The sequence below is a fragment of the Manis javanica genome, chromosome 6 (genome assembly GCF_040802235.1).
Source record: "Manis javanica isolate MJ-LG chromosome 6, MJ_LKY, whole genome shotgun sequence".
NCBI lineage: Eukaryota > Metazoa > Chordata > Mammalia > Pholidota > Manidae > Manis > Manis javanica.
In genome coordinates this window covers 1,082,651-1,107,111 of record NC_133161.1, presented here as the reverse complement: position 1 = coordinate 1,107,111, position 24,461 = coordinate 1,082,651, and the positions used below count along the sequence as shown (strand labels likewise).

Sequence of the window (24,461 nt, the reverse complement as noted above, 5' to 3'; positions counted from 1 at the left end):
CCAGGCATTTCCGTAACCCACTAAGAAAAGATTAGAGAATTAACTCAAGATGAAAAAATCGTGTTCTTCTGCTAAAACTATGTCATCTGCTAAAAACTATGCACTGTAAGGCAATGGAGGCTGAGGAAGCGCCAGGAATGGGCGCACACGGTGCACAGCCGTCCTCTGGTCTGAACCACGGCTACGGACGGGTCCAGGTGCTCAAGGCCGTCGGCCAGATGCCCGCGGCTTGGCCGGGCCCGCAGGGCGGCTGCGTCCGAGCTCTGGCGGGTGGGCGGTGACACCGACCCACGGCAGGTTCAGCGCGGCGGCCCGAGTCCGTCCTCCCAGGTCGCCAGGGCCGCGGCAGCGCGCGGGAGCCCCACGGCGGGCCCCTCCTGGGCCGGGTCCCCGGAGCCCGGGCAACGCCTCCGCGCCCGGCCTCCTTCCGACCTGGAGGCCCGACCCACGGACGCGGGAACCCAGTGCCCCATCGCCCCCCAGGGCCGCCCAGAATCTTCGGGAAGACGGGGAGCGCAGGGCGCACGCGCGGCGTCAGGGCCGGGCGGAAATGGACGCTGCCGCGCCGCGGCCGCGTGACGCACTTCCTGTTTGTTGTCGGAGAAAGGAGAGAAAGGAACGCGCGAGAAGCCGGAGCCGCCGCCGCCGCCGCCGCTTGGGCCGCCACCAGCGCCGCCGTGCTGCAGCCGAGGGCACCCGGGCCTCCGTCCCCTCCGCGTCCTCGGTGAGCGCCGCGCCCAGAGCGGGCTGGGGCCGGGCGGGGGGGCCTGTGGTGGGGCCCGCGGGTCAGCGTCCTGGGGCCCCGGGCCCGAGATGGGGTCGGGGGTGGAGGTCAGGGGCCCGGTGTGGGCCCGCGGCCAAGCCTCGGGGCCCGGCGTGGGTTTGGGAGGCGGGGTTCAGGAGCCTAATGTGGGGCCGGAGGTGAGAGCCCGGGGCGCGGGGCCCGGCGTGGCGGCTGGGGCCGGAGGTCAGGGGCCTCGAGCCCGGCTCGGGCGCGCGGCCGCGTCCCGTGGTGGCCCCCCGCGCCGGCGGTTGGACCGCGGCCCGTGCGGAGGGCGGGCGGCGGGCCCTCTGCGTTCCGCCTGAGGCCCCCTCCGCGGTTGACCTTAAAGCCGGAGACGCGCGGGTCGGCAGTCCGGCCGGGAGCCGGGCGCGCGGAGCCCCGGAGCCCCTCCCCCAGCGCCCGCGGACCTCGGCAGTTTGTTGCTGAGCAAAACGCCTGACTTTCAGCTTACTTACAAAGCCAGCTTGTTTCCCTTCACAGTGCGCCGCAGTTTATACAACTCAAGTTTATGCGAGTTTTGCCCAAGTAAGGAAAAAATTGATGCAAGAAGTGTAAATAGCAAACCTTGTGTTGAGTCGAAAAAGGTTCTCAGAGGTAGTGTAGGGTTGCCAGCCAGGTGCGCGCGCCTCGTGACCGGCCTCCCCCGGGGGTGGAGGGAGGCGAAGGCCAGCGCGTGAAGACCCCCCGGGGGGATGGAACTGCCTGGGGCCGGGGCTCCAGCGCCCTTTGTGGTTCTCGACGTGGTTATCTCAGTTGTGGATTTGTCGTGCGCTTTATGGCTAGAATCTTTTCAGGCAACGAATTGATTTAATAGAGTTGGACTGAATGACCAGCAGAAGGACAGATAGACCCTTACCCGTGGCACGTTTTGCTGCCTTTTCTTCTGGTTTAATCACACTCGCAGTCATGTGTACCAAGATGTTTTGATGGTATTTGGAAGGAGTTATATGTACTTCTTCCGCTCCTCTCCCACGCCATCCCCCGCTCCCGGTTCCTCCAGGGAAGTAAGAGAGGGGTCAGGACTTGGGCATCTGGTTGGTCTGTAACAAGGTGCACACTGTCTAATGAGCAGTGGAATTTTGGGGATTAGGGGAATGAATTTGGGGAGTGAATTGGCCTGGTAGAGTTGGTAGGTGTGGATGACTTGACAGGAAGTAGGAGGGGAACCCCAGAACCAACTGGTTTCTGGGTCATAGTGATGCTGTAGACCATGGGAAAGTGGGGAATTCAGGAGCCTTTGCAGGATTTGACGTCAGTTCGTCACCCTTTCAAAATACCAGCTTTAAATTGTTTCCATGACTTGAGTGGTAGATGGGGAGGTATTTCTGGCGACAGGACACACTATCTGGAGGGCTGGGTAGAGGGAGTATTGTTCGAGTGTTACTCTGAAAACTAAATTATGGATAGGGAACTACAGTCTCCCACCTGAAGCAGAGGACGTAAGAGCTTTCCTCTGAGCAATTCCATTATCTTTATAGGTGTTAGAACCACAAGGGTAGAACCATTTTCCTGACAATTGCAGACTAATGGAATCGTACTCAACATCACCGTTGACAGTTTATAACCGGAAATACTCAGTAACACTGGGTTTGGGTTGGGATAGGGTATGTGTAGTTTTAACTTTAAAGAGCATTTTAAAAATTATTATTTCTAATTCAGTATAATCCTGACCACATCATGTGGTGATTTTATATTAACTTCGCTGGGGTACCACTGCACATTTGAATTTGAAGGTAAGCTGCTGTATTGGTTAATGCCCAAGGATGGTTACACATCACTTCTTAAAAAAAAAAAAATTTTTTTTTAGTATCATTAATATACACTTACATGAGCAACATTGTTGTTACTAGATTCCCCCTGTTATCAAGTCCCCACTACAAATCATTCTGATGTCGGTAATGGGTAAGTGAATATAAATCAACCTTTATATTTATAAGTTGGCATTTTAACAGGATTTTTGAAAAACTTTTTTGCCATTTCACTATGGAAATGATTTGAGACACTAAGCTGGTGTTGTGTTAAAAATGTGGTTTGCTTTCCGTCTGTCCAGGACACCACCTAGTGGGGAAGGGGGTACACGAGGCTTCTGAGTGGTGAGGGCGGGTCTGGGCTGGTACGTGACGGGTTGATTGAACAACTGCGGTAAGTTTTCTCTGATGAATGGAATTTGAGAGAACTTGAGACTTCAAAACGGGAGGTAGGTGAGAAGAAAAGAGAAGTTGGTGACGATGGGAATAGTGGTAAGAAGGGTAATGTAGGATTTTAAAGCCTAAATGGAGAAAATGACTTCCTGGATAAGTCTGCTAGGAAGAATTTGATGCTTTTATTATATATTAATTATAAGGTGTTTTTTTCAAACTTTGTACTGTCAGGGGGACATAAGTTACAATAGAACCCCTTTTAACAGCCTACCTGAGAAGTAAATTTTAAAAATAAGGTGGGGAATGTTCTTTTCTGAAAAAATAACAATAAATACTTTTTTGAGGGTTACAGTATATATCAAAGTGGAGAACGTTTCATCTTAATTCTCTCTCAGACCTTATTTCAAAAGTTACACATTTATTTTAGACATAGCTTGGTTTTCTCTTAAAATTGTTACCCTAACATTTGTAAGGACTTTCTGGCCATTTTAATAAGAAACAATAGCAACCATTGCTTATGGCTGTGAGGTGGTAGAACTGTTTGTGTATCAAAATACTCCAGGTACTTTAGGATTAAATTTAGTTGTGTCTGGAAAAGCAGTTACCTCAGGTAGTGTGTGATTTGTGCCCTTTGAAATTCTCATTGTCCCTTTTACCAACAGAGGCATTTAGAGTCTGTTTTGTTGTCAGTGTGGCTGTGTGCTGGGTCTCTGCATTTCTCCAGGGTCTGTCTGCTGTGTGTCTAGCATTGTCCTAAACGCAGAATGCTCAGAAAATACTGGTTGAATTGGGTCCTTCTTCCTGGTTTGTCTGTGTTCTGAATACCCTTCTTCAATTAATAAATGGATCCACTGTTTAGGAAATTTGAGAGAAAAATAAACGCATAGCATTGAGTACTTGCCATTTTTTATTTTATTTATTATTTTTTAAATTTTGGTATCATTAATCTACAATTACATAAAGAACATTATGCTTACTAGGCTCCCCCTTTCACCAAGCTCCCCCCCCCATACCCCTTCGCAGTCACTGTCCATCAGAGTAGTAAGATGCTGTAGAATTACTATGCTTTTATTTTATTTTAACAAAAGGAAGTCATACCTGTGAGTGTCTCCAGTTGAAAGAATGACTGGGATCCTGAGTTAGAAGGAAGTAAATTTCCTTGTTTGTTTCAGGAATACCTGAGGGCTATTGGGTAAGAATAGACGTCTCAGTAGGTGAGCTGGGACAGGACTGATGGCTTTTCCGCCCACTCCACCACCTGTTACCTGTTCTGGGAATTCATCAGATAATGAAATGATGTGTAGGAAACTTCCAGGTTTGTTATTTCTTTCCTTTTAAACTTCTTGTGTGCTTTCTCATTCTTTTAACCAAATAATCATTAAGTCAGTTTGATGCCACGTATGAATTAACCATTTGAAGAAATGTTTTCTTTAAAGTTGCCCCTTCTCTGGGTTAGTAGTAATGGTTATTTTGATTTGCTTGTTTTATAAGCTAAAGATAGGGAATGTGTTCAGGGGCTTATGACCTCTCCAATCATGTTACTTTTTTGTTACAATTATATAACTTTTTAATGTTACTTTTTAAATATGAATGCGTATTATCTGGGTGGACAATAATGAAATGCTTTCTGGAAGGATGAAGGTTACCCTTTTAGCCCTACCTTCAGCATCTCATGGATTGGAAAGGAACAAAGGAGCATTTTTTTCCCCAAGCAAGATTTCTTAGATCTTAGATGGAAAGATGTTTGATAAAAGTCCTAGGGGGAAAGATAGGGTCACTTATGTCCAGTAACACCTTATTTGGGTGGATTTGGATGACAGGAGCAGATGGCCTCAGAATGCAGCAGTGTCTAGTCCACACACTGAGCTTGAATTACTGCACTTGGGATGAACTGGACAGGCTGAGAAGGGTACTAAATTTAACAGTCATGTTGGGCACATGTGTTCTCTAAGTTTCATTAACAACAGGAGGGACATTGTAACGGCTCAGAAAATTTCCTTTAATTAAAATCAAAATTTTGTAACTAAGGCAACTGAACTGTGCAAAAAAACTTGGCTTTTTCCAGCTAACTCATCATGAAGCACCTTCAAATAGTTGAAACTTTGAGGTATTGTATTTGATCAGAGCGGATAGAGGTTAATTTCATGGACGGGAATACATGGGGGAGAAACCGCGCCTCTGAACCGCCCCCTCTCCCCCCGCCCTGTGGATGAAGGGCTCTGGAGAGAGAGGTCGTGCTGGCACCTTTCCACCAGACCGCCCACTGGTAGGCATCTCATCTCGGTCCTCTCAGAGGGATCATTTGTGTTGCAGCTTCCTTTTTTGGCGGGGAGATGGGGGAAGTTAAATTTGTAGTGCTTTAATGGTATTTTTGGATACGCTGTATAGTTTAAATCTTTGTTTTGGAGCACGTGCGTTATTTGTAATTAGAGCTTTCACCTGCATGCTGCTTTGCATGCAGTTTGACGCGGAGTAATTGAGTAAAGAGATCATGTTAGAGAAATTTAATTATTCATGTATTTAGAGAAATAGGTGGTTAGATGGGTGAGAGAAGTCTAAAGTGACTTTCTCATGAGTTTTTGAAGGTCACCAAGTTTGGGAACCTGTGGAGTGTCTTTCTACCACTTGTTCAGTGGTAACAAAGTAATAGAAGTTAGTAAAGGCAGTTGGGCAGTCTATGCTTTTTTCGTCTTGATAGTGAAAGGGAAATGGTCAGACTTAGAAAAAAGTGACATAGACTTATTTTACCCAGAGTTATACACTTTAAAGAATTCTCTAGAAGGAAAATTTGTTAATGCAAATAATAATGGTGTAATTCACCTGTAGAGTAATTGCAGATGCTAACTGGTTTCTGGGTAAGTCAGAATTTAGGTGTTGGGATGTAGATGTTATGGTTCACAATGTTCACAGGCAAGCAGCAGTAAAGAATGGGGTATTTGAACTGCCAGCCTTCACCCTGAAGGAGCATCTTGGGTACTGTGTGTGTGCATGTGTGTATGTACACCTTAGCTTATTCTTCGTTAACTGTAAGATGGGGAAAACCAGAGTCTTGGTTAGGCAAGAGTTGGATTGGACCATTAGGAGTTTGAAACAGATTGATCTAGAGGCTGGGAAAAGAGAAGGCATTTCACCTCTAGTGGCCAGTTGTTCTGTGAGAAGGAACTTCTCTACTGCAGCAGTGTGCCTCCTCAGGTGAATCAAGGCTTACTGTCACAGGGCTCGTTTCTGCAGTGAAGAACTGCCTAGATGTCACTTCAGTGAAGTGAGAAATCATCTTCCAGAGAAAACCAGTCTGTGTCATTGGGTTGCAGTGTAATGGTGCAGGGCTCTCCTTGCGGGGAATCCTCCAGTATAAGGTTTAACACCTGACAAATATTGAGTCTGCAGAAACACTTTAATTTTTGCTAATTTGGCTTGGTTTGTCAGAATTTATTGTGGTAAGTGAACAAGCAGCATGGGTTTACTTTCTGGATGAGTATTTGTATCAACCCCCTGAGGTGCTTGTTTAAAGTGCTGATTTCATAAGCTAACTATTGGGTGAGACGGCATCTTTTGGAACAGGCCTGGGAATCCTCATTAAGACACACTCCTTTCTCCCCATGCACACCAAGTGCCTGTCTCTGTAGCCTGGCATTTTTTGCAGGTTTCTGTTTGTACAGGGTCCGCCTCTGGGCACCTGTGCCAACGGCACTCACCCTTACAGTTCACCACACTGTCCCTGACTCGTTTCACAGTTGGAGCTGCACTTGTGTGGGTGGAAGCACTGTGTTGACTTAACATTTTTTCTAGCCCGTGGGCACCCCCATGATGAGTGACTGCTAGAAGACATAGCTAAGGCTTGGCCTTAGTGATTCTAGTAAAGCCTTTGTAAGATGGGTTCAAATGCTAGCAGTTAGGTGGACAAATGGGCAAAGTGTGCACACAAGCAGTTCACAGGAGGCACTTCCCCAGCTCTTGAACATGAAATGATGTTTAACTTCATCAGCACAAAGCAGGCAGGCTGGCAGGCTTATTAGGCTTCACTTAACAGGTTGGAAAAACCAGACAGGAAAGCAACTTTGTGAGGGCCAGGAAAAATTGAGGCTGATAGTACTGGTTAGAATGTAAATTGGCACAACCTCTGCAAAGCAGATAGGCAGTGTCTTTTTAAAAAAGTAAAGATGCATACGTTGTTTGATGCAGACATTTCTACAGCTTATACAGAGATACTTCTGGCTGACGGAGTGGTGGTGGTGAGAAGAGCTTGTGCTGGAGGTCCTAGGTCTGAGCATGACTCCTGCCCCCCCCCCCCCCCCCCTGCAGTGCTGCAGTGTGTGACCTTAGGCAGATACTCAGCCTCTGGCCTCAGGTTTCCCTGCTGAGAAATGAGGGCATTGCTCAAAGCAGGGCTTCACACAAGGGTCAGCCACTAGCTGTGTCAGGGTATTCACCAATGCCCTCCAGCCTGGGGGACATCTTTCATCTTAGAGGGGAAATTGTGGCCTGTGACTGTACTTTCTGAAGTTGGATTGCTCATTCTTCAGTTGTTTCAGGGCTCCTGCAGTGTCCCTTGGCCACGTTGTCCAGTGTAGAATTCCCAGCTGATTTTATCCTTTTGTCTCCATTCACTTTTTTTTTGTCCTTGTATATCAGTTTTTTGTTTTGGCAGTTTATCTTGAATTCCCTATTTTTTATTGCCATGTAACTGACATATAACCTGGCAAGTGTGAGGTGTATAACGTAGGCAGGAGATGTATTCAAGTACAGTTAATGTGATATGGCTAAACATGGAACATGGAAAGAATGAGTGATTTTAAGCATGTTTAAATATTGACCAAATAATTGACCACCAAACAAGTATGTAGTAATAGCTTCCGTAGAAGTCCTCATCGGGAATTATTGACCAACAAAGCCTTAAAAAGATTATTATGGTGACAGACACATAGAAATACCAATTGAGAATGTTAATTTGCTAAAGCCTTCCAAAAAGTGAAACCTTTGAAAGATTTAGTGATTGTAAACGTTTTACATTATTGCGTATAACAAGCATTGATGAATAGATGGGTCTTTAGCTTATTCACCCATTGGAATATGCAGCTCCCTGACATTTTAGTTAAAAGCTTTTCTCTGTATACCTGGTAAGTCTCTTGATCATTTGCCAGGGACTGTGTTACTGAGTTCTAAAGATAAAATTGATGTGGGTCATGTTCTCTGGAGCTTATGATCTAAAAAGCATAAAAGAACCCCACATTGCAATGTGATGTGTATGACAATGGACGAATGTTGTGATGAAGGCGTGTGTATGATGTGGTCTCTATGTATAAAAGTGCCCTCAGGGGAGAGAAGGTAACCTTGAGCTGGGATGTTGAGGGTGAAGACCGCCCCAGAGCAGGTGTTCCAGCAGGTCAGTTCAGCCCAGCCCTGTATGCAGCCATGTGCGGACCAGAACTGACATCGTTGGGTGGGAGCAGATGCGCGTGTAGGATGGAGGGATGCTGTTTGGGACGGGATGAGAGCAGGACAGGCCTCCGATGCCGCACACGCGCCTGAGTGTCCCCGTGAGGCCGAACATGTAATGGGTTTGGTAGTATGCTAATGGACTTCATGGCATTTTAAGAGTAACCTTATTGTAGAAAAAATAGCTAGTATTTTTAGCTTGTGACTTATATGGATGTAACAGTGTGCCCGCTAACAAATCAGTTTTTTAAAATGTTAAAAAAAAGGTGATGTGCATATAAAGTAAAAAAATCAGGACATTGGTAAACCTATTAAGTGGTGGATTGTTGAAGGGTTTGAGTAGAACACATTTGCCTGGCTTGTGGGGCTTTTGCGGCAGAGTTACTGACAGCTGGAGTCTGGACCAGGACAGAGGTGATTGGTGGGTGGTTAGTGGAGGTGGAGGGAAAGGGCGAATCCAGGGACCTTCTGAGGTCAAGGTTTGCCAGGCACAGGGGAGACTCCTAGGTCGGTTTTGGTGCTGCTGTTTATTCAGACATGATGTTTAAGGTGATAATTGATTTAGTGGGATTATCACGTTTGTTACTGTTCACCCTTCCTTGCCCTTGTTCTTTGTTCTTGATTTTTGTCTTCCACACTTTCTCTGACTTCTGTGGTTGAATTTTGTGTGATTCTGTTCTCTTTCCTTTCTTAACATGTCGCACTTTATTTTGACCTTTTTACTGGATCGATGTAGAGTCTGCAGTGCACACTCACAACTGATCCAGATGCACAGCTGCTGCTGATACTCGCTCAACGGGCAGCCCAAGCATTTACGATCCCAGCAGCTCCCTGCCCTTGTGTGCGTATAATCACATACATTGTTGGTGTTACTGGAAGGATCTGTTACTTGTTAGATGAGTAAAGAGCAGGAAAAATACAAGGTCATTTTACCACTTGTTTGCTTTTCATGTAGATCTGAGTTTGTATCATTTTCCTTTTCTCTGAAGAACTTGTACCATTTTTGCAAAGCAGATATACTGGCAACAATTCCCTCAATTTTTGTCAGAAAGTACTTACTTGTGAAGGATAATTTTGTAAATTACAGAATTCTAGGTTGGTGTGTGTGTTTTTTCTGTCTCCATCAACATTTTAAAAATAATCTCACACCGCTCTAATGAGTGTGGTTGACATTTATCCTGCTTGGTGTTTTCTATTCTCCTGGATCTGTGCTTTGGTGCTGGACTTTAATTTCGGGAGATCCTTAGTTATTATTGCTTCTAACTGCTGCAGAGTTGATTCATTCTTCCTAAGTTTGCTTCTGTCCCGTTCTTTGTCTTTGGGTATTCCCGCATCTTTGTGGTTGTCCCACAGTTCATGGGTATTCTGTTTGAGGGTTTTGAAATTTTTGTTTTCACATTAGATTCCTCAGCTCTGTCCAGTTTATTAATAAGCTCATCAAAGACTACACTTCTGTTGGTGTTTTTGATCTCTAGCATTTCTTTTTCATTCTGTTTTAGAATTTCCAGCTCTGCTTACATTATTCATCCTTGCATGTAATCTTTTTCCATTAAAGGTCTTACCATATTAATCACAGTTCAAAAAATTCTTGGCTTGATAATTTCAACATTCCTGCCATATCTAACTTGTGATGCTTGCTCAGTCTTGAAACTGTTCTGCTTTTTCGTGCGCCTTGTAACTTTTTGTTGAAAGGTGGACGTGAAGCACTGGGTAAAAGGGACTGCTGTAAATTGTCCCTTGGTGATGTGGAGGGGGTTTGGGAGGGGAAACACTTGCCACTCCTGTGGGTAGGTCTCAGTCTTGGCAGTCCTGGGCCTCTGACAGTGACCCACCCCGCCCCTCAGTTCCTCTCCTCTGAGGTGGGAGGGATGGCTGCACGGGACTGGAATTGGGCACTTCACTGCCCCTAGGAAGGTTATGCTCTATTAAAATGGTGTCCTGAGGGCAGACCTTGCTAAGAAGACAAGAATGTTCTAGTATTTCTATATGGTTTTCTCTCCCTTGGCCTGAAGCACCAGGGTATTTTTCACCAGTATTTATGGTGAGGACTTGGTGGAGCTTGACAAACCTCACAGCGATGTTTAGAACCCTCAGGCCCGTCCACATGGAGCAGCCCACACTTGTCCAGGTTCAGGTCTTGTCCACCTGGCACCAGCTCCCATGGAGGGCTCACTCTGCTTGGCAAGTTGGGATCATCTGTGTCCACCTTCTGTATCTGCACTGCGGGGAGCAGAGCAGACTTCAGTGCAATGATGGAACTTAAAACAGTTGTTTTTTTCTGTTCAGCCTTTTTGTTTGTGAGGGTGGAGTGGTGACCTCTAGCTTCTTGTATTGATGGACTAGAAACAGGAAGTGTATGCTTGTTTTTTAAAAAATTTTTTTATTAAGGTATGATTGATATACACTCTTACGAAGGTTTCACATGAAAAAACAATGTGGTTACCTCATTTACCCATATTATCAAGCCCCCACCCATAACCCAGTGCAGTCACTGTCCATCAGTGCAGCAAGATGCCACAGATCCACTATGTCCCTTCTCTGTGCTATACTGTTCTCCCCGTGATCCCCCACACCTTGTGTGCTAAACATAATACCCCTCAGTCCCCTTCTCCCTCCCTCCCCACCTGCCCTCCCACACCCCTCCTCTTTGGTAACCACTAGTCCCTTCTTGGAGTCTCCGAGTCGGCTGCCATTTTGTTCCTTCAGTTTTGCTTCGTTGTTATACTCCACAAATGAGGGAAATCATTTGGCATTTGTCTTTCTCTGCCTGGCTTATTTCACTGAGCATAATGTCCTCCAGGTCCATCCATGTTGCAAATGGTAGGATTTGTTTTTTTTTTTTTATAGCTGAATGGTATTCCATTGTGTATATGTACCACATCTTCTTTTATCCGTTCGTCTACTGATGGACACTTAGGTTGCTTCCATATCTTGGCTATTGTAAAAAGGGCTGTGATAAACATAGGGGTGCATCTGTCCTTTTGAATCTGAGAAGTTGTATTCTTTGGGTAAATTCCAAGGAGTGGGGTTTCTGGGTCAAATGGTATTGCTATTTTTAGTTTTTTGAGGAACCTCTGTATTGCTTTCCACAATGGTTGAACGAGCTTACATTCCCACCAGCAGTGTAGGAGGGCTCCCCTTTCTCCGCATCCTCATCAGCATTTGTTGTTCTTAGTCTTTTTGATGCTGGCCATCCTTACTGGTGTGAGGTGATACCTCATTGTGGTTTTAATATGCATTTCCCTGATGATTAGTGATGTGGAGCATCTTTTCATGTGTCTGTTGGACATTTGAATTTCTTCTTTGGAGAACTGTCTCTTCATATCCTCTGCCCACTTGTTAATCGGGTTATTTGCTTTTTGGGTGTTGAGTTGTGTAAGCTCTTTATATATTTTGGATGTTAACCCCTTGTCGGATATGCCATTTTACAAATATATTCTCCCATACTGTAGGCTGCCTTTTTGTTCTGTTGATGGTGTCCTTTGCTGTACTGAAGCTTTTTAGTTTGATACAATCCCATGGGTTCATTTTTGCTTTTGTTTCCCTTGCTCGAGGAGATGGGTTCAGGAAGAAGTTGCTCCTGCTTATATTCGGGAGATGTTTGCCTGTGTTGTCTTCTAAGAGTTTTATGGTTTCATGACTTACATTCAAGTTTTTAATCCATTTCGAGTTTACTTCTGTGTATGGGGTTAAACAATAATCCAGATTCATTCTCTTGGCATGTACCTGTCCAGTTTTGCCAACACCAGCTGTTGAAGAGGCTGTCATTTCCCCGTTGTATGTCCGTGGCTCCTTTATTGTATATTAATTGACCATAAATGCTTGGGTTTATATCAGGGCTCTCTAGTCTGTCCATTGGTCTATGGGTGTGTTCTTGTGCCAGTACCAAATTGTCTTGATTACTGTGGCTTTGTAGAAAAGCTTGAAGTTGGGGAGCATAAATTTTCCTGCTTTATTCTTCCTTCTTCCTTCTCAGGATTGCTTTGGCTATTCGAGGTCTTTTGTGGTTCCATATGAATTTTAGGACGATTTTCTCCAGTTCGTTGAAGAATGCTGTTGGTATTTTGATAGGAATTGCATTGAATCTATAGATTGCTTTAGGGCAGGATGGCCATTTTGACAATATTAATTATTCCTATCCATGAGCACGGGATGTGTTTCCTTTTATTGGTATTTTCTTTAATTTCTCTCTTGAGTGTCTTGTAGTTTTCAGGGTATAGGTCTTTTACTTCCTTGGTTAGGTTTATTCCTAGGTATTTTATTCTTTTTGATACAATTGTGAATGGAATTGTTTTCCTGATATCTCTCTCTGCTAGTTCATTGTTAGTGTATAGGAATACCACAGATTTCTGTGTATTAATTTTGTATCCCGCAACTTTGCTGAATGCAGACATTAGATCTAGTAGTTTTGGAGTGGATTCTGTAGTTTTTTTATGTACAATATCATGTCATCTGCATACAGGGACAGTTTAACTTTTTCCTTGACAATCTGGATGCCTTTTATTTCTTTGTGTTGTCTGACTGCCATGGATTGGAACTCCAGAACTATGTTGAATAAAAGTGGAGAGAGTGGGTTTCCTTGTTTTGTTTCTGATCTGAAAGGAAAAGCTTTCAGCTTCTCGCTGTTCAGTATAATGTTGGCTGTGGGTCTGTCATATATGGCCTTTATTATGTTGAGGTATTTGCCCTCTATACCCATTTTGTTGAGAGTTCAAATCATGGATGTTGAATTTTGTCGAATACTTTTTCAGCGCCTATGGAGATGATCGTGTGGTTTTTTTTTTTTTGAGAGGGCATCTCTCATTTATTGATCAAATGGTTGTTAACAACAATAAAATTCTGTACAGGGGAGTCATTGCTCAATGCACAATCATTAATCCACCCCAAGCCTAATTTTCGCCAGTCTCCAATCTTCTGAAGCATAACGAACAAGTTCTTACATGGTGAACAAATTCTTACGTAGTGAATAAGTTCTTACATGGTGAACAGTGCAAGGGCAGTCATCACAGAAACTTTGTTTTGATCACACATTATAAACTATAAACAGGTCAAATATGAATATTTGTTTGATTTTTATACTTGATTTATATGTGGATCCCACATTTCTCCCTTTATTATTATTATTATTATTATTTTTAATGCTGAAGTGGTAGGTAGATGCAAGATAAAGGTAGAAAACACAGTTTAGTGCTGTAAGAGGGCAAATGTAGATGATTCAGGTCTGTGCCTATAGACTAAGTATTAATCCAAGCTAGACAAGGGCAACAAAACATCCACGGATGCAGAAGAATTCTCTCAAAACAGGGGGGGTGAGGTTCTAAGCCTCACCTCTGTTGATCCCCAATTTTTCACCTGATGGCCCCCCTGCGACTGTGCCTGTCTTAGGTTGTTCCTTCCTTGAGGAATCTTACCCGTCTTTGGCTAACCAGCTGTCTTCTGGGGCCATATAGGGAAATGTAAAGTTGGTAAGTGAGAGAGAAGCAATATTCTTTGAAAAGGTTAGCTTTTTACTTCTTTGCAGATTTATGCCCTGTGGCTTCTTTGCCCAGCATTTGTCTTGAGGTATCTTTACCACTTGGAAGAATTATGATACTCGGTAATTTTCGATATCCTTTCTCATTTTTTATTCTATTTATGTGTGTAGACTCTCTTTTTTTTCTTGATAAGTCTGGCTAGGGATTTATCCATTTTGTTTATTTTCTCAAAGAACCAGCTCTTGCTTTCAATGATTCTTTCTATTGTTTTGTTCTTCTCGATTTTTTTTATTTCTGCTCTAATCTTTATTATGTCCCTCCTTCTACTGACTTTGGACCTCATTTGTTCTTTTTCTAGTTTCATTAATTGTGAGTTTAGACTGCTTATATGGGATTGTTCTTCGTTCCTGAGGTAGGCCTGTATTGCGATATACTTTCCTCTTAGCGTGGCCTTTGCTGCATCCCACAGATTTTGTGGTGTTGAATTAGTGTTGTTATTTGTCTCCATATATTGCTCTATCTCTGTTTTTATTTGGTCATTGATCCATCGGTTATTTAGGAGCATCTTGTCAAGCCTCCATGTGTTTGTGGGATCTTTCAGTTTCTTTGAGTAATTTATTTCTAGTTTCATACCTTTGTGGTCTTGGAAAGTGGTTGGTACAATTTCAATCTTTTTTAATTTACCGAGGCTCTTTTTGTGGCCTAGTATGTGATCTATTCTTGAAAGTGTTACATGTGCACTTGAGAAGAATGTGATTTCTGTTGGTTTGGTGTGTCGAGTTCTGTAGATGTCTGTTAGGTCCATCTGTTCTATTGTGTTGTTCAGTGCCTCTGTCTCCTTACTTATCTTCTGTCTGGTTGATCTGTCAGAGTGAGTGGAGTGTTGAAGTCTCCTAGGATGAATGCATCACATTCTATTTTCCCTTTTAATTCTGTTAGTATTTGTTTCGTATATGTAGGTGCTCCCATGTTGGGCACATAGATATTTATAATGGTTATATCTTCTTGTTGGATTGACCCTTTAATCATTATGTAATGTCCTTTGTCTCTTGTGACTTTCTGTGTTTTGAAGTCTATTTTGTCTGATACAAGTACTGCAACTCCTGCTTTTTTCTCCCTATTAGTTACATGAAACATCTTTTTCCATCCCTTCACTTTTAGTCTGTGTATGTCTTTGGATTTAAAGTGAGTCTCTTGTAGGCTGCATATAGATGGTTCTTGTTTTTATCCGTTCAGTGACTCTGTGTCTTTTGATTGATGCATTCAGTCCATTTACATTTAGGGTGATTATCGATAGGTACGTACTTATTGGAATTGCAGGCTTTAGATTCGTGGTACTCTTTGTCTATCCCTTGATTGACTTTGGGGATAGTTGATTTAATTTTGCATTTGCTTGGTAATTAACTGTTCTACTTTCTTTACTGTGGTTTTATTACCTCTGGTGACAGCTATTAAACCTTAGGAACACTTCCATCTGTAAGAGTCCCTCCAAAATACACTGTAGAGACGGTTCATGGGAGGTAAATTCTCTCAGCTTTTGCTTATCTGGAAATTGTTTAATCCCTCCTTCAAATTTAAATGATAATCTTGCCATATAGAGTATTCTTGGTTCGAGACCCTTCTGCTTCATTGCATAAAATACATCATGCCACTCCCTACTGGCCTGTAAGGTTTCTGCCAAGAAACCTGATGATAGCCTGATGGACTTTCCTTTGTATGTGATCTTATCTCTCTCTCTGACTGCTTTTAATAGTCTGTCCTTATTCTTGATCTTTGCCACTTTAATTACTGTATGTATTGCTGTTGTCTTCCTTGGGTCTCTTGTGTTGGGAGATCTGTGCACCTTTATGGCCTGAGAGACTATGTCCTTCCCCAGATTGGGGAAGTTTTCAGCAATTACCTCCTCAAAGACACTTTCTAACCCTTTTTCTCTCTCTCCTTCTTCTGGTACACCTGTAAGGTGAATATTGTTCCATTTGGATTGGTCACAATTCTCTCAATATTCTTTCATTATTAGAGATCCTTTTTTCTCTCTGTGCCTCAGCTTCTTTGTATTCCTTTTCTCTAATTTCTATTTTGTTTATCGTCTCCTCCACCATATCTAATTTGCTTTTAATACCGTCCATTGTGCCTTACAACGATTGGATCTCTGACCAGAATTCATTCCTGAGATCTTGAATATTTTTCTGTACCTCCATGAGCATGTTAATGATTTTTATTTTGAAATCCCTTTCAGGAAGATTCATGAGGTCAATTTAATTGGAATCTTTCTTAGGTGTTGTATTAATAATTTTACTTTGAACCAGGTTTGTTTGGCATTACATATTTGTATATGGCGCCCTCTAGTGCCCAGAAGCTCTACTCTGGATCTGCTCAGCCCCTGAAGCAATGTCGGGGGTCGCAGGGGAGCGGTATTGGTGCCTGGGGGGAGGAAAGAGCTGTTTCCTGCTCCCAGGCTGCTATGCCTGTCTCCACTGCCTGAACCAGTGGGCCGGGCACACAGACTCTATGCTTTGCGTTTGTAGTTGCTGTAGACAGTCTTCCCCTCTGCCTGGCTTAACGCCCAGGTAGGGTTTGCGGGTTTGCGAGCCAGGTGGGGCTGGCTGGGAGAAAGGCGCAGTAGGCTGCCTATCATGGAGGGCGTCCTTGGAGCTGTGCAGCCAGCCAGGGAGCTGGAGCACCTGGAAATTGTGAAAGCTCCCAACCTACAGCAGAGTGCACCCGGACAATTTTGTCTATGTGTCCTTTCTCCTGAGCAGTAAGCTCTGTGCAATCCTTGCCCCTTTAGCAGCCCTCTTGCTGAGGGCTTCCTTGTTAGGACGTCTCTCAGCCTGCCTGCCTTTCTTTTGCCCCAGAGCAGCCGGGTATGGATCCCTGGCTTTCCACAAGCATCTGGAATGTCAGTCTCTCCAGTAATGTCTTAGTTTTTCAATCCCCTAATCATGAGAGTATTGTGAAAGCATCATGAAATGTAGGTTTGTGCTCCCAGTGCAGATCTCCGGAGCCAGGTACTCAGCAGTCCCAGGCCTCCACTGCCTCCCTGCTCAGTTTCTCTTCCTCCCGCAGGTGAGCTGGGGTGGGGGAGGGGCTCGGGTCCCGCGGAGCCACAGCTCTGGTACGTCACCCTGTTCTGTGAGGTCTGCTCTTTTCTCCAGGTGTGTGCAGCCTGGTGCAGTCCTCTTTCCTGTTGCTCTTTCAGGATTAGTTATAGTAATCATATTTTCATATTATATGCGGTTTTAGGAGGAGCCTCTGTCTCACCTCTCACGCCGCCATCTTTAATCTTCCTTATCCTTGTATTTTTTATGAATGTTTCTGGAGGAGAGAAAGCAACTGCAGAATGGGAGAGTAGGGAGTCCCTTAGTTGCTCCCTGAACCCCAGGGTACAGTTGACTGGGGGAGGCACCTTGGTGGGGCTCCATCCCTCTGTCCCTCTGAGGGCCCATGTTTTCCTGGTCTTGCCTGTCCCCTGTGATGTCAGCTGAGTATGGCAGGTGGTGAGGATTGTAGGTGTTGGTAGTGCTGAGTCTTAGAGCTGAACCACTAGTTCTTAACGCCTCACAGACGCACATGCAGTTTGGGCTGGGAGCCAGAGTGGTCGGCCGTCATTGGGAGGGAGGTGAAGGCCATTTAAAATGTCTCATTGCCACACATGGCATCTTTTTTAAAATAAATGGATATATTTGATGCTTCAGAAAAATTGTGTTGAGTGTTTAGTTTTTCTGTGACTAGGGAAGTGGTCTGTGTCTAAAATAATGCTTATTCATGCCTGCCTTAGGCATCTTTTGGTTAAGCAGCAGTTGACCTAAACTCAGCTTTTGTGCTGTTTTTATCATCTAATACACCATCAGTTGAACATTTAATTTATAAGTTTATCAGTTTTTTAAAATATGCTGTAAATAAATAGAAATACTGAGTACTATAGGGAAATTACTGATCATAGATGTTTAAGTTGCTTTTTATTTTGTATAAAGCTCTGGAGTTAGTCATATATAATTTGAATGCATTTAACTTTTTGTGAATTTTGTCACGTTTCTAAAATTTTTTATCCCTTTTTACTTTAAGCAATGAGAAATGAATTAACCTGTGGCCAACACTAACAGTAGCTTATGCCAGCTTTTCATGGTTCCTAGGAGATGCCTTCACTCCCATGGTTGGCTTTCTTCTCCTAGACCTCAGGGTGTTTTCATTTTACGGTCCTTAGAGGGCATACTTTTCTTGGAGTTCATATTAAAATCTGTTAATCTTATTGGCAGTTGTTAAAAACTGAAAAGGTAGTGTTGGTGTAAAGGCTGTCCCGCATCACTGAGCATTTGCATCCTGCATTCACAACCCAGTTTGATGGGATAGGCTGGTGGGAGTTTGGGTTTTGAATTTACTGACATCTTGGGCAATTTACTAAATTGCTTTGAGCCCCAATTTCCTTCCTCAGCTGTGGGTATGTGCTCTCATAATGCCTGGCACATGAATGAGTAGTACACAGTTGCCCCAGCTGCTTCCCCTCATCTTAGGCTAATAATTAAACCTTAATTATTACAAAACTGAGCATAATGGAACTAGTAAGTCACTTTTAAAAACACACTATCATGGATTAAAAAGTTCATTAATGTATTTTCAATAAAAATGGAAGAAAATCTCTGACGTATTTTTTCATCTAAGATTTGTGTTTGTGCATGGAGCCTATTATGAAGTCACATTAGTCTAGAGAGGCGACCCTGAGCAGCTTCCTGGATGGCTCCCTACCTTGCTGCTGTCTCCTTCGTTCCTGCTGGCCTTGTTCTGGGTCAGACACACATCTCATGTGGAGTACTGTATTATTCCCCTCCTCCCAGCCATACCCCCTTTCTTTAGAAGTCTGCCTACCTTGTACTCACTTGTAAGTGATGGTCTCACATATACCCGGTGCATCCCTTTTGTTTATAGTAGAGGTTCTGTTTCTATAGCATTGTGAGTGTTGCCTGTCAGTCGTGGCTTCTGTCTGGAACTCACCAAGGCAGCCTCGTGCTGAACTTGCTGGCTGACTTCCTGCTGCTTGTGTGGGCTCTGCGCTTTCATAGCTTTGTGTGTGCTGTGGCTTTTGTCTGAGGTGATTTTGCCCTCTGCACTGGGAGCTGCTTTCTGCTTTTCAGTTCTTCCGTAAAGAGCAGTGTTCTTTTGAGTCGTTTTTGCCGTGGTGCCTCTATACTCTCTTCCCCAACATTCTGTACGTGTTGCTCAGTTGTGTATGACTGACCTGTCTACATGTCTGTCTTCTACAAATCTGGTGACTTATTCCCAGAACTAGCCTATGACTGTTTAAAAATAGTAAATTTATATGATTACATTCAGTCAAAAATGTTTTCATTGTGAGTAAATATGTTGGTTGAATTTTTAGCAAAAAGAGTTGATTGGCTTTGGAACAGTGGGCCAGTGTAACCAGGTGGGATCCCTGGGCAGGCCATGAACTGCACTTGTCTTCAGAGCTGTGTTGCACCAGGGGAGCAGTGGGATGCAGGGCAGGGACCACGGGCTGAGAGACTGGGCTCAGCCAGGCTAACGCTGACACCACATCTCGGTGTCCTTCGCAGGGGAGGCACTCAGCATTGATGATGGAGTTCTAGAGAAGAAACATGGAAGTCTTGTTGTCTTCTTTCGGTAACGAGTGGCCTGGCCCCTGTGTCTGTGTTCCCTTCTGGATACTAAGGAATTACAACCTGGTGCTTGCTCAGGCAGTGTTCTTAAGGAGCTGCGGGGAGATGGAAAGATGTGTTAGTCTGGAGAGTGAAAAACTCTCAGAAGTAAAGTAAAGCCCCTGAGCGCTTGAAGACAGCTGTGTGGTAGAGAGACTCAATCTGCACCGGGTAACCTGGTGAAAATAGCCTGGAGGCCCTGCTCTTCTGCATAAAGAAGTGCCCAGTAAGCGGTGGGGCTCAGGGCCGCCCCCTGGAGCTGTTCAGATGCCTGGTGGTTGTGGTGGGCTCTGTGCGGCAGAGCTTGGTCAGCTGCCAGGCCCCTCTGTTTAACCAGAGCACGCTGGTTGCGCCTTGGGGGTCCCCACCACGTCAGGCTCCAAAGTGGGAATTTTTCTCTTTCTGTTCTCTCTCCTGTATTATCTGGAATTCTTCAGTAAGAGGAATTTGGCTCTTGGCAGCGCATGTGGCTCCTATGGGAAGGCAGCATCGAGAGCTGGGGAGCTCACCGCTGTGCGCAGTCACCACACGCAGGCCTTCCTTCTGGTGCTCAGGTTCCTCTGCCCTTTGGCTGTTGTCATTTTGACATGGCCATGCCTTTTCCTTCTGACTTATTTTTTTTTTTTTGAGAGGGCATCTCTCATATTTATTGATCAAGTGGTTGTTAACAACAATAAAATTCAGTATAGGGGGGGTCAATGCTCAATGTACAATCATTAATCCATCTCAAGCCTAATTCTCGTCAGTCTCCAATCTTCTGAAGCATAACGAACAAGTTCTTACATGGTGAACGAATTCTTACATAGTGAATAAATTCTTACATGGTGAACAGTACAAGGGCAGTCATCACAGAAACTTTCGGTTTTGATCACGCATTATGAACTATAAACAATCAGGTCAAATATGAATATTCGTTTGATTTTTATACTTGATTTATATGTTGATCCCACATTTCTCCCTTTATTATTATTATTATTATTATTTTTAATAAAATGCTGAAGTGGTAGGTAGATGCAAGATAAAGGTAGAAAACATAGTTTAGTGCTGTAAGAGGGCAAATGTAGATGATCAGGTGTGTGCCTGTAGACTATGTGTTAATCCAAGCTAGACAAGGGCAACAAAACATCCACGAATGCAGAAGATTTCTCTCAAAGCAGGGGGGGTGAGGTTCTGAGCCTCACCTCTGTTGATCCCCAATTTCTCACCTGATGGCCCCCCTGCGACTGTGCCTGTCTTAGGTTGTTCCTCCCTTGAGGAATCTTACCCGCTTCTGACTTATTTTTAACTTTCTTTTTTTTAACTATTTTAGATTGACAGAAGAGTGTAAAGAGGGTAAGGTACAAGACTTTCCCCTTATCCCTTCCCCCAGCCACCCTTAACACAGCACCTGAGGTACCAAGACCAGGAAACTGGCTGTGGTACAGCACCCGAACTGCAGACTCACTTCCCAGCCCCTGGTGTCCTCCTGCTCCAGAGAGCAGTCCAGGGCCCGGATGGCATTTAGTTGTCATTTATTCTGGGTCACTCCTGCGCTCGTACAGTCCAGTTATTCCTTGTTTCTTTTGGTCAGACCTGTAATTGCTGCTAGCCTCTCTCCTTTCTTATTTGACAGCATGTTCCTGGGCTCACCTGTGCCTTCCCTGCGCCAGAACACCACCCCAGACCTAGCATTAGTGGCTGCAGTGACCGCCCACTCCGTCTGACCAGTGGAGCAGACGGTATCCTTCACGGCTGGTTGTGCCCCTTGCTGGGGACCATGGTGTATGTGTTGGGGTGGCACCTCCATGTTTATATGCATATATCGGCTGTGAGGGAAGAGGGCCCGATCAAATGAGGCTCCCACAGTATTTCAGAGGAGGAGATGCCTGGGCCATTGAAAATAAAGAAAAGTGAAGGGTTTGAGATACTCCAAGGGTGGACCAGGTGGAACTGCATTACTCTGTGGGGGATGTGTTGGGTGGAGTGTAGTGGTATTGGGGGGAGTTTCCAGTCAAGCAGCATGGGAGCTCAAGTTTGAATCACCAAGGAAAGGCCAGGCGTGGGCATGGGGAGGATGACGTCAGACTGGGCCCTGTCACATATCCAAGGGGCCCTGGGGAGCCGTCCCGTCTAACTCGTGTCTGAAGTGCCAGGGGGACCTAGAATTGGAGCATAAACCTAGGAATTGTTGCAGAACAAGTGGTGCTTAAATAAGAGGAGTGGATGGAAACACACGGGTGTGAAGAAGAGGGCTGCCCTCCTAGCTTCCCCTCCTTTATTTGCAGGGTTGGCTGAGGGGAGGGAGGTGGCAGGCCCAAGGCAACCCAGGGGCAAGGACGTGACTGGGAAGCCCATGTGTGGTCAGGGTTCTGGAACGTCAAACTGCCCAATCCCTGAAAAAGGCTGTTGGGTGTTGCTGGAAGATGTGCTTATGATCTTTAGATGAGAGTAAGCTTCATGTGGTGGGGGTGCTGGGCAGGGCTGGGCGACCGAGGGGAAGAGTGAGCCGCAGCAGGGGGGCCAGGACTCCTCTCCAGAGGATCGGTCTCCTCAGCTCGTTTGAATTTTGTGCTGGGGGTCATCTTCATGTGAAAACAGGAAAGTCCCTGGTCTGGTGTGGCTTGTATTCAGGCACGGCTAATCAATGCTGCTCATGCACCCCAAGTCCTGTGACTGCCCTGTGGGTTGGAGAAGCCAGGGAGGGGGCCGTAATCACAGCGCTGAGCACCTCGCACGCGTGGCCCTGGGGTTTCAGGCTCATCCTCCCTTCTCTGCACGAGCTGCCCTGAGGTGGCTGCCACACTGGCACAGACACAAGCACGTCCGTGCAGATACAGCTGGATGTGGGAGAAACTGAGCTTGGGATCCGTTGCAAAGAAGTCTAGGCCGTGGCATCTTGACACACTGGGTCTCTGGTCATACTGTGGCTCAGGCGATGGTGCAGCTCCTTGGCAGGAGCCCTGAGCCCCAAGCTTTGTCCCTTTGTTCTCAGTAACAGGATTGGCAGAGGTTCCCCTGTGGTTTGCACTGCTGGAGCTCAGAAGTGAGAATGACCTTGCATAGTTAATTATCAGCCCTTTGGAACAGGTGACAGGATGCTGGTCTTTCTGCTGCCTTCTGGTAGCTCTGGCTATGTTGGGGTGGCCATCAGTCAGGTTGCAGTTCCTGAAGATGCGTGGTTGCTGTGCCCCGTGACCATGGGTTCGGCTGCCTCTGCTGTGGGGGTCCTTTCCAGGCTGAGCCTGCTGCTCTCACGGTGGCCGGGGTGCGGTTGTTGTAAGTACCAGTGGGGAAACCTCTTATGATGGGGTGCTTGCTCCTATATCTTGTACCTGATTTCATTTCAGTCAAATTCCCTGGTACTTTTATGTTCAACATACTCAAACAGTATCGAAAAGACTACAGTGAACAACTCCGTTCCCCTCAGCTACATAGTTTGTTATCTTTGCTTTGGAATGTATCTGTCACTGCTATTTGGATTTTAATAATAAATTAGAGGAGTTGGAAATAGTAGGCATAGTTTTCTCTCCCTAATTTGTAATTTTAAAAGGTGGGAAATTTATTGGACAAAAGAATGTATTTTGGTATTCTAAATGCCAAATCTTGTAGTCTGTCCTTTTTGAATTCTTAACCTTCAAATATCTAGTACTTTTATTACGGTGTTTGAAGTTACATACTCCTTTCTAAATTCCACTTTAGTCAGTTGATCAAGTTGACTTGTGGCTCATGTACATCTAATGTAAATACTTACCTAATTTAAATACATCCTCATTTCTTCTATGGTTTCTTTGACCTTGGGGCTTTCTTAAAAAGTGTTTCCATAGTTGTTTCTTTGGGGTTTTGTGATACTGTTGTCTATTTTTATTCTGTTTTTTTAAGTATTCTGAAACTTAAGTCTTGAAGTTTTGCTTGACCACATGAGCATATGCTTGGTAAGAACATGGATTTTCTAATTGTTCGCTGCAGGGTGCTGTTTTATGTCCATTACACCAAGTTTGTTAAATGCTCCCAAATCTTACAAGCTTAACTTTGTGCTTCATATGATGTAGCTCTGTCTTTTAAAAAGTAGTAGTTAGGAAACTTAACATGTAAGTAACATAAAATTTCATATGAAAAAACTTTAAGAAAGTTATAAATCTTAACATGACTTGAGTTTTTACATAACATAAAACCTAATCTGTTAACCATTTTTGCATGTGCCGCGTAGTGACATTGAGTCCAGGCACCGAGGCATGCGCCCGTGCTTCTGTCCTCTCCGGGCTGTCACCCTCCCACAGGGAACCTGTCCGTCCCACTGTAACTCTCCCTTCGCCCTCAGCCCCTGGCGTCCTGAATGTTTCCTTTTCACAGTCAATGTCATTGCTGATGGGGATGTTTGAGGCTACACTTAGAGGCCATTATCCTTGTGAAGCTGTTGACCTGGCGATGCTTCTGGTCCTGCGTCCCTCTGAGGGTCTCGCTGCTCTTCCGGCTTTCTTAATGTTTGCCCTGTGCATCTTTCCTGCCCCGTGAGTTTGAATTTTTGTCTCTGGGAAACAGTGTGGTTCTTTTTTTTTTAAATTTAGTTCTAATGGAATTACGTGCGCAGTGTACATGATGCCTAAACTTCCTTACAATACAATCGACTGTGATATATGTCAGTTGTATTTCAATAAAGCTGGAAAAACAAAACAAAAAAATCCAGTTTTAGAATATCTTTGATCTTTGCTCATTTACAGTTGTTTTTACTGAAGCATTTGAATTAATGAGTTTGTAGAACACTTACAGTTGTACCTGCTGTGTTTAAATTAATTTTTTTTACATCCTGTCTTAACACTTTTCTTAAAAGATCCCTGTGTGCCTCTCCCTCTCAATTGGTAAGATTGCATTTTGTTTTTCTTGTTTAAAGTTTAATAAAAAAAATTGAGATGCTGTGTATTTGAGATACAGTGCAACATGATTATCATGCACATTAACACATCCTCATCTTAACATTCAA

At 44.5% G+C, this 24,461-nt stretch overlaps 1 protein-coding gene across 2 annotated transcripts in view; it reads left to right on the top strand.

The window, feature by feature from the left end:
- The first annotated feature begins 569 nt into the window (after positions 1–569).
- The window catches only part of DNAJB6 (DnaJ heat shock protein family (Hsp40) member B6), a 67,368-nt gene continuing 43,476 nt past the window's right edge, over positions 570–24,461 (top strand). For both annotated transcript variants that reach the window (XM_036999288.2, XM_036999287.2), the window contains exon 1: positions 570–724. The gene's annotated coding sequence lies outside the window, so the exon portion shown is untranslated. The remainder of the gene's footprint in view (positions 725–24,461) is intronic.